Source organism: Petaurus breviceps, unplaced genomic scaffold, assembly GCF_028583685.1.
Source record: "Petaurus breviceps papuanus isolate PSGF00001 unplaced genomic scaffold, PetGlider_PUasm1.0 90823, whole genome shotgun sequence".
In the NCBI taxonomy this organism is placed as follows: Eukaryota; Metazoa; Chordata; class Mammalia; order Diprotodontia; family Petauridae; genus Petaurus; species Petaurus breviceps.
In genome coordinates this window covers 9,055,790-9,066,200 of record NW_027187352.1, presented here as the reverse complement: position 1 = coordinate 9,066,200, position 10,411 = coordinate 9,055,790, and the positions used below count along the sequence as shown (strand labels likewise).

Below are 10,411 nucleotides of genomic sequence, written 5' to 3'. Positions count from 1 at the left end.
TTATTTCCATTGCCCTCCCATGCTGACTATTCCAATTATTTGTCATCTTTGTCATTTTGTTGAATATAGGGTGAAAACTCAAAGTTCTTTTGATTTGGCTCTCTCTTATTATTAGTGACTTGGAACAGTCTTTCACATGGCTATTAATAGTTTGACCATTTCTTCTTTGAGAACTGTTTGTTCATGTCCTTTGACTACTGATCTATTAAGGAATGGCCTTTGTTCTTTTATATTTGTGTTGGTTCCCTATATCCCTTGGATATCAGACCATTAGCAGAGATATTTGATGCAAATCTTTTTTTAATTTGACAGCTTCCCTTCTTATACTAGTTTAACACAGTGGAACTTTTACAAAGAGGAATAATGACTTCAAAAGATAATCACAAATATTCAAACACACTTCCTTCAATGTGTGGGAGACAATCTTCTTCCCTCTTTGCCTTCAGTCTCTAGAGCGGGGAAAGGGATTAGGTTCACATTTTATCTTGGTTCCCTTAGAGCACAGTACCAAGTCCCAGGCCAAAACCCTTCTTGGACTCGAGTCCAGGACACTCTGTCTTCTTTGGGTTTCCATGTTGAAACGGCAGCTACTGCACCACCCCACCTGCAATCTTGGCTCCAGGCTCTAAGGTCTCCATGAATGGAACTCCCAGTTCAGTGGAGATCACCTCAAACACCTGAAGCTGAGGACAAATAACACAAAGCAGAAACACCCTCAGTCCATTTCTAAGGAAGGAGAATCCCTTCCCCTGTCCCTGTTTCAGTTCATGGCTTCCAATTGGGCACAGAAGCTGGGAACACAGCCAAATGATGACAGAAAAGAGAGCAAACAGCTTGGTTGAGCTACTTTAAAGACAAAGAGAGCCAATTAAGGTGCCTACTTCCCACCCACCTGTTAGGAACATAATGGGCTCCATGTTTAGCAAACTAAGCATGTTGAAAATCCAAGTTACACTGGCTTTGCTAGAGCAATCCCTTTTTTATCCTAGCCATAGTTGCAAAAGGCACCTGATCTCCAACCCCCTCATTTTGCAAAGAAAGACACTGAGGTCCAGAAAGTGGAAGGAACTTGACTAAAATCACAGAGCTAGTAAATGGTGGAGCCAACACATGAATCTGTCTTTGACCCCAGATGTAATGTTTTTGTCACTCTCTCTCTTAAGCCCAAGAGAAATTGCTTTGAGAGTGGGAGCGTGTGTGAAAGTTTGGACAAGGCTCCATCTGGCACTTTCGAAACAACAGGAGGGAAATGAGAACTCTCTGGATTGCTTTTGCTGACCAATTACTCAACAATAGTAGAACAAAAACACTTGAAACTTGGTATTTGGCTAGACCTTTCTGAGAACAGTGCATTAGTCAAATTGAGAGGAATTTGACTAAATAGGCCCTTTTCTTTTTCTGAAGTAGTTGGAGTTTTGGTGGGGATGTTCCTAATTGTGGTTTGCTGGAGTTTTTTAAAAGGCAAAACACACACCTACACTGTAGATTTCCCAAGCTTAAAACAATTGAGCTATTCCAGAGACTTATTGGGTTTTAAACAACAGCCAAGAAAAGAAGTGACAGACTGAATTCTCCCTTCTCCACTACCCACAGTATATGAGCCATTTCCTGGGACTCAGAAATGTACTATGAATTTTAATTTTGAGGCCCAGATATTTTAAAACTATATAATCATGATCACAATCATAAAGAACATTTACATAGACCTTTAATGTTTGTAAAGCACTTTATATAAGTTATCTTGTTTGACCCTCACAACCTGTCACTAAGTTAATAGGCATTTACTAAGACCTTACAATATGCCAGGGCTGTCTCTAGTCACCCTGATCTTGCCACTGAACCCAGATGAGTCTGGAGGAGAAAGTGAGGTTGGTGACTTTGCACCTGCCTCATTTCAATCCAAGTCACTTGCATGTCATGACATCACCTCCCTGATACTCTTCCAGAACGAAGGACAAACAACAACATGTCAGACACAGTGCTAAGTGCCAGAGATACAAATAATGACAAAAACAGTCCCTTCCCTCAAAGAGCTCACAAGCTAATGGAAGAAACAACATGTAAATAACTATGCACATACAAGATATATACGGGGAAAAAAGGGAGATAATCTCAGAGGGAAGGCACTAGTGGAAGGAAGAACCAGGATGGGCCTCTTGCAAAAGGCAGGATTCGAGCTGAGTCTTGAATGAAGCCAGGGAGCCACGAGGCAGAGGTGAGAAGGGAGAGCATGGGGGAGGGCCACTACAAATGCACAGTCAGGGGATGGAGTGTCCAGTGTGAGGAACAGCAAAAAAGCCAGTGTCACTAAACTGTAGAATATTCAGGAGGGTGTAAAGTGTAAGAATATTGGGGAAAAGGAAGCATCCAGGTTATAAAGGACATTAAGCGCTGATAGAGAATTCTCTATTTGATTCTGGAAGTAATAAGGAGCTACAGGAGCCACACAGCAGAGACTTCCAGCACAGGGAGTGAACAGCCTGTGACTCTATGGGAAGGTGAGAAGTAGTCTGGAATCCAGGGGGTATGGGCCCGACACTGTACAAGGAACAGCAACAGAAGCCAAGCAGCAGTTCTGTCACTCATACCCACAAGCTGGGTCACAGATATCGTATAAACTGAGGAGTCCTGTGCCAGGGATGACCAGCTAAGATGATGAGGAGCATTCCAGGCCTGAGGCCGTATACTAAGCAAGGAGCAGGAACAGAGAATCAAGCAAGAGCTATACATGCTGTGTCCCTGAAGTGAAATCTCAGAGTTAGGCCCCATAGTCCAGCCTGAGGCCTGCAGCTGAGTGATCAGAGCAAGAAACTCAGATGAGGAGGAAACCTGAAGATCTTTTGCTCTAAACCTATAGAACCTTCCAACTAACTGATAAAGGGCTGAGACCAGCAGCAATTTACTGTAGCTCCGACCAGAGGCAGCCGACTTTTTTGTTGCCCAGACCCAAACTAAGGTCTGCCTGCAAAGCTCACACCAGGAGGGCAGCAATCGAACTCTGACCTAGATCAAATCTATTTGGGCCCACCAAAAGTTTCCAAGTCTGCAGACGGAACCACCACTGATATCCTTGAAGAGCACAGGACACCATACTCAGAGAAAACATTAGTCTGACCCTCGGAAAATACCAATCAGCACCATACAAGATTCAAACATTCTTTTCAAAAGTGCACAGAGTCTGCACCTAAAACAAAGTCCCAATTCAAGAAGTAATGCTGGAAGAATGAGTAACTAACAACAACAAAAAACTTCTACCCACCGTAAAGAGCTCTTATGGTAACAGGAATATTTAAGATAGTCTTAGAAGAAGAAAATTACTCCAAAATAACTACAAGATGTAAGTCTCAGAGAAAAACAGAGCTTAGAAATAAGTTCAACAAGAATTCCTGAAAAAAATAATAAAGAGGGTTTTGAAAGTTAAAAATTATTTTATAAGGAAATTAAGAATGCTAAAGGAAAAGAAATAAAAGTTTTGAAGGAAAGACTTGGAAAGAGAATCATCTTAGTACAAGAGGTGTAAAACCCTATAGATTCCTTGACAATTAGAATGGACCAAACAGAAGTTAATGACTCCATGAGAGAGCACAAAAAATTTTAAAAGCCAAAGAGTTAAACATGGAAAGAATGTAATGTATTTTATATTAAAAAAAAATTGATCTGGAAAACAGAAAAGTGAGAGACAAATTAAGAATCATTGTACTATGTGAAAATCAAGACCAAAAAATAACCTAGACAGCATATTTCAAGAAATCATGAAAGGAAATTGCTTAGACCTATCAGAATCAGAGGGCAAAGTGAAAATCAAGAGAATCCACAGGTCGCCTCCTGGAAGAAACTCCCAATGAAGAATCCCACAGGCATAATACCAAAACTTCCAGATCAAAGGACAATACTCCAAGTAGCATGGCCAACACAAAAGTGCTGGTTTCTCTCTATCAAAGCAATCTAGACGGGTAAACTAAATGAACTCCTGGTGATAGTTCCTAGGCAATGAAAGAGGGGAAACACCTGGGTAAGATTCTCCATTAGTTAAATGGAATATTTGCATGTTGCAAGTCAAATACTAGCAAAACGAGTGTGATGAGTGTTGTGTCACAGCAGGTTGACTTATCTATCTCCCCAGAACACCCCAAAAAAACCACACCTCATTGCTGGGCATCTTTAAGAGGAGACTAGAAGAACCCTTGTCAGGACCAATATAAAAATAGAGATACAGTTAGACTAGCTCTGAAATTCTGAGATTCTCCAACTTGTTTTGCATTGACTCAACTATGCAGTCTTTTGTAATGAATCTTGTTGCCTATGGTCTAGGGTAGAAGTCACTAAACTTTGAAATCTGGAGATCAATATATAAGCAAATTACATTATCCTCTTTTTCTTACCACTGTAAAATATAACGATTTTTAAAAAAAATTTCAACATCTGTTCTTGCTTGAATAATCATTGTTAGATTTTTGAATGTTAGTCATTAACAAGAGTCAGAAGATCCTAGGAACATGAAATCAAAGCATTAAAGATCTACAGGATTTAGAGCCAGAAGGGACCTTAGAGATAATTCAGTCTAACTTTTAACTATTGGGCTAAAGGAGTCACTAGTTTGGGTGGCTAGATGGCACAGTGAATAGAGCACTAGCTCTGGAGTCAGGAGGTCCTGAGTTCAAATCCAGCCTCAGATACTTAACACTTACTAGCTGTGTGACCTTGGGCAAATCACTTAACCCCAATTGCCCCGCCTTGCCCCCCTCCAAAAAAAAAAAAGAAGTCACTAGTTTGAACAAGCCACACATTTTGTGAATCCACACACCAACCACCTGGAGAACCCCCTTGTAGAATAATCAGGGGTGTTCAAACCACACTTTGTGAATCACCTGAGTAGAGAATAGCACTGGCAAACAAAAGCAGCAGACTTTCTGCTTGGGAAAGGTAAAATGTGATTTCTCAGAGACTGTTATAGTAAGTAGGTCCTTAGGCCTTAGGCCTAAGTTTCCATTTTTCTAGAAATTATGTGATTTTGAAACTTTAAAAATCTTTCTTTATAGTTGCCCTATTCTAGTCAGCCCCCCTCCCTTCACCCAGTTTGCCATAAAAGAGTTAAGTTTCTATAGAACTGCAAGAATTGCTGAACGAGACTACTGATAAGAGGGAGACAGGCAGTAACCTTGGGAAGAAGCTCAGGCCCTGGTTCTCAGACAAAAACTCATAGATAATACTAAAAATAATGAAGAATGGAAGGAGCTGGCAGCAGCAGGTGGATTTGACCAATCAAGGAATAGACAGTAGCCTTGAGACCCTCAAGTCCAGATAAGAATGTATCAAGGGTAGACTGAAAAGGGGTCTAGTATTCTAAGGTTGTTACTGCACTTGTGTAATAGACTTCATGTATTATGTATATTATCCAACAAGATTAGAGCCTCATTAGTAATAATTATGTTAATATTCATAACCCTGGCTTATTTAACCTAGCTTTAGCTTCTGTATGGTGGCCTCCTCTCTCTCGGTGCTGTCCTGGAGACTGGACCACCCGCTTCTCGTGAGATTCTAATAAATCTTTCTAGCTTCACTTTGAGAGGTCTCCAAGTAGTCAGTTTGGGTTAGGGTCTCCATACCCCAAACACTTCCGACTCTGAAGATTTACTGAAAAACCTTGGTGTAGGTTTCCAATGCTTATTTACATTTTTTCTGTGCCTTAGTTTCTCCCCATCTGTCTAGTACTTGATACTCTTCAGACAAAAGCTTGTATGTGAACAAAGCATTATAATATGAAAATTTCCCCTAAAATATGTTTGTCACTTGCCCCCCTCTACCACGAGTACCAGTTTCCTTTCTACTTCTCCCCATTCCAGTTTTGCAGAGCCCTAATATCACCTCCAAAGCGGACTTCCATTTTTCTCTTTCTCCTTTTTTTCTTTCCTTCCTTCTTTCTCTTCTTTCTTTACCTGTGTACTTTTTTCAAAAGCAGACAATTTTTTATTCTTTTTTTTCTGTTCCAAATTCTCTCTCTTCCCTCCCACTGAGAAGGAAAAAATGTCATTACAAATATGCATAATCATGTAATGCAAATTCCTGCATTTATCATGTTAGAAAAAAAAACAAGAAGAAGAAAGAAAGAGAAAAAATATGCTTCAATCTATACACTGGGTACATCTACTCTCTATCTGGAGATGGACAGAATGTTTCATCATGAATCTTTTGGAATTGTGGTTGGTCATTTATTGCTCAGAATTATTTTGTCTTCCAAAGTTTATTAGCTTCAAAATATTGCTGTTACTGTATAAATTGTTCTCCTGATTCTGCTCACTTCATTTTGTATCAGTTCAACAGATCTTAACAGATATTTTTTGAAACCCTCCCCTTCATGATTTCTTACAGCACAATAGTATTCCATCATATTCATATACCATAACTTATTCAGCCATTCCCCAATTGATGGGTATCCCTTAAATTTTCAATTCTTTGCTACCACAAAAAGAACTGCTATAAATATTTTTGTACAAACGAGTCCTTTTGGGGTGGCTAGGTGGCGCAGTGAATAGAGCACTGGCCCTGGAGTCAGGAGGACCTGAGTTCAAATCCGGCCTCAGACACTTAACACAAAAAAACTAGCCGTGTGACCTTGGGCAAGTCACTTAACCCCAATTGCCCTCCAAAAAGCAAAATAAAATAAAATAAAATAAAAAACAAATGGGTCCTTTTCCTCTTTTTTGATCTTTTTGAGGTATAGAACTAATAATGGTTTTGCTAGAATATGTACAACCAAGTAGCTTTTTGGACAGAGTTTAAAATTGCTTTCCAGAATGTGAGCTTTCTAGTTCACAGCTTCACTAACAATGCATTAGAGTAGCTATTTTCTCATGGTTCCTCCAGTGTCTGTTATTTCCCTTTTTTTGGTCATCTTAGCCAGCCTGACATAAGTGAGGTTGTACCTCAGAATTGTTTTAATTTTAATTTTTTTAATTATTAGTGATTTACAACATTTTAAAAATATGTTTATTGATAGCTTGGATTTCCTCTCCTGAAAACTGCCCATTCATATCCTTTGACTGTTTGTCTATTGAAGAATGGATTTTTTTGTAGCAATTTGACTCAGTTCCATATGTATCTTAAAAATGAGACCTTTATTAGACAAACTTGTGGCAAAGATTTTCCCCCAATTTCTTGCTTTTCTTCTAATTTTATTTTATTTATTGCTTTTTGAGGGCAATTGGGATTAAGTGACTTGCCCAAAGTCACATGGCTAATAAGTGTGTCGAGTGTCTGAGGCCAGATTTGAACTCAGGTACTCCTGACTCCAGGGCTGGTGCTCTATTCACTGCGCCACCTAGCCGCCCCTTTTCTTCTAATTTTAGCTGCGTTGGTTTTGTTTGTGCAAAAATCTTTTAATTTTACATAATTGAAATTATCTATTTTACCTGCTATGAACCTTCTGTTTGGTCATAAACTGTTTGCCTCTTCATATATCTGACAAGTAATTTCTTTTATACTCCACTAATTTACTTATGATATCCCTTGTCTAAATCACACAGCCATATTGCATTTATCTTGGTGTGTGGTATGAGATGCTGTGCCTAATTTCTGACTTGTTTTCATTTTCCCCTATCCCTAATCTTCATGGCAATGGCAATCCAGCACTTACCTACTCCCTTTTCTAGATCTGTCTGCCCCTGGAATTGGGATATAATCTGTGTTCTAAAGGGCATTGATAGCCACCCTGATTTTGTTGAACCTATTGCTTCAGATCATAAAGTTTCATAATAAAGCTGAAAGATAAGATATAAGAAAGTTTAAGTGGCTGAAAAGGAAGAGGAAGTTAGAGAAAAATGGAAGTAGTAGATATGGGAAAGACTTAGGAGCCACAGGGTGAGATGTATGACTGGCAATACTGCCAGAGGGTTTCTCTTTGATCATGAGGTGCTACTTACAGTTATTAAGGCATCAGTATTTTCTGCTGTTTGGACTTTGAAGTGGAAGTATCGTTTGTGTCAGGAAGCAATGACTGTAGGCTTCTACTTAGCTATAATTCCCACATTAAGAAACCATGGTTTGCATGCAAAGAAAGCCCCGAAGTTCTGCTGAGATGCAATACTTTTTATGCAAAGAAACTGTCAGAACTTGAGGCTCCTGAAGCCATCTCTTGGGCAAGTTATGACATAAATTCTGTACTAACTTGTAGCCATCTGCTAATGATAAGGCAGCATAGGGAGCAAAGATAAGGGACTCATCCCTTCCTTCCCAGTACTGGGAGTATGGGACCAGATAGTTTTAGGATACCAGCAGCAGTGTCTGCTTTTTATGTTAATTCCTCATTACTTATTATGCATCCTGTTTTGAGAAAATGTCCTTTTGCCTTAGTATGAGTTGCCTTAGTATGCCTTGTATGTTAATCCTGACAAGGTTAGGAAGAGATCTTGTTGGAAATGGGAGCTGATGAGTAGTGGTCTTGAATAGATGGTAGACCCAAACAAGTTCTACAAACACTCATTAGCAGTTATTATTGTTTAGTTATTTCAGTCATGTCTGTCTCTTTATAACCCCATTTGGGGTTTTCTTGGCAAAGATGCTGGAGTCATTTGCCATTTCCTTCTCCAGTTCATTTTACAGATGAGGAAACTGAGGCAAACAGGGTTAAGTGAATTGCCCAGGGTCACACAGCTAATAAGTGTCTGAGGCCAGATTTGAACTCAGGAAAATGGGTCTTCCTGACTCTGGGCCTGGCACTCTATCCACTATGCCACCTAACTATCCCACATTTAGCAGTAGGGCACTACAAATGTAGAATGCACCAACGGACACCAAACTCTTTACAATACAACACAATGGAAAGTTACTGGATTTGGCATTAAAAGAGATTGTTAAAATTCTGGCATTAGCACTTTAATAGATTTTTGAGCCTCAGATAGTCATTTACATTCTCTAAACCTCATTTTCCTCATTTCTAAAATGGGGATAATATTTGTACTACCTTCCTAATAGTATTGTTAGTAGGAAAACACTTTGTAAACTTCAAGGTACTATATAAATGTGAGTTATAATTCAATTCAACAGGTATTTATCAGGTACATACTTTGTACAAAGCACTGTACTGGGTGCTGGGGGAGATGCAAAATTTAGGTAAAATATTGTTTCTGATTTCATGGTGCTTAGAGGGAGATAATAATGGGTGTATTAAGCAGTGGACTAGGAGTCAACAGAGCCCTGGTTTGAGTTCCAGTTCTAACATTTACTAATTTTGTGATTCATGCAAGTTGCTTAACCTTTCTGTTCCCTCATCTGTTTACTACCTATTTTGCTGAATTATTGTGAGCAAAGAGCTTTGTAAAATTTAAAATGCTGTAAAAATGTTATTATTAATAATAAATTGATATTTATATAATTCTTAAAGGTTTGCAAAAATACTTTACATTCACTATTGTTATTTATTATATTGGTCTATGTGGACTGAGGAAAAAACAAACAAACAAACCCCTGATAATATACCTTTTGGTTTTATCCTCAAAGATTAATGTCTTCAAGTTTTAAGTTTGTACATACCTGCTTATGGTCTGTGGGTTATTTTTGCCTTACATTACCATGTAGATGTGAGGAGACTATATTTTTTGTGACTACTTCTTCTGTTTCTAGACCCAAAAGGGGTTCAGAACATAATCTTAGATGACAATCTATAAACTCTTTGCCTACTGATTAAACTGCAGGCAATTCTCATCTATAGTTGCCACCCGTGGTAACTTAACTAGCTGAAGATATACCCCTGATTCCATCTAGCCCTGCTTATAAACAAGCAGAAACCTGTGAAGAACCTCTTCTGTCCTGAAGACACACAAAAAAAAAACACCCATCTCCTCATGATTAGAACCCAGGAAGAAACATGTAACTGTCAGCACCATGGCCAGGGGCGGAGGTGAGATAGCTGCTGGCTTAGTCAGTACTCTGGCAAGGGAAAACACCCAATTTTTTTAAAGCCTAACTGTATTGCACCATAATTATGAGGTGGCATATTTAAGAAGGAAAAGAAAGCTTACTATCAGTAGTAATAAAACTGTCTGCTGTTTAGGAAAGCATTTGTCCCCCAGAATATTGACACCTAGGAAAGTGACCAGGGAGCTATGTATGTGTCCATGTTTTCCCTCTGCCAAGACATGTTGTAGACTGTTGTTACATTTGGCTCCTTCATAGTGGCTGAGGGTTATCCCTCTGGCATTAGGAAAGTGAAATAATAATAGATTTTCTCAAGTCATCCTAGGCTCCATCTCTGATGTGGCTGCTGTCCAAGATTTTGTCTTATCAACCTCCGAGTATGATCAAGAGCCTTACATGTGCAAATAGATTTTCAAAATGGGAGAGGGGGCAGGGCCTGGGCTACTGTGCACTGTAGGGCTGCATCTAGTGGTGGATAAATCCAAATGTTACTTTCCTT

The 10,411-nt window shown here is 39.2% G+C and overlaps 1 long non-coding RNA gene across 1 annotated transcript; it reads right to left on the bottom strand.

Annotated features, from left to right (window-relative positions):
- Nucleotides 1-282: 282 nt before the first annotated feature.
- LOC138148310 (uncharacterized) lies at nt 283-9,831 on the bottom strand. The gene is made up of 2 exons (XR_011165020.1): nt 7,920-9,831; nt 283-683 (listed from the first exon to the last, which is right to left on the bottom strand). It is a non-coding gene; the product is annotated as an uncharacterized lncRNA (long non-coding RNA).
- Nucleotides 9,832-10,411: the final 580 nt, after the last annotated feature.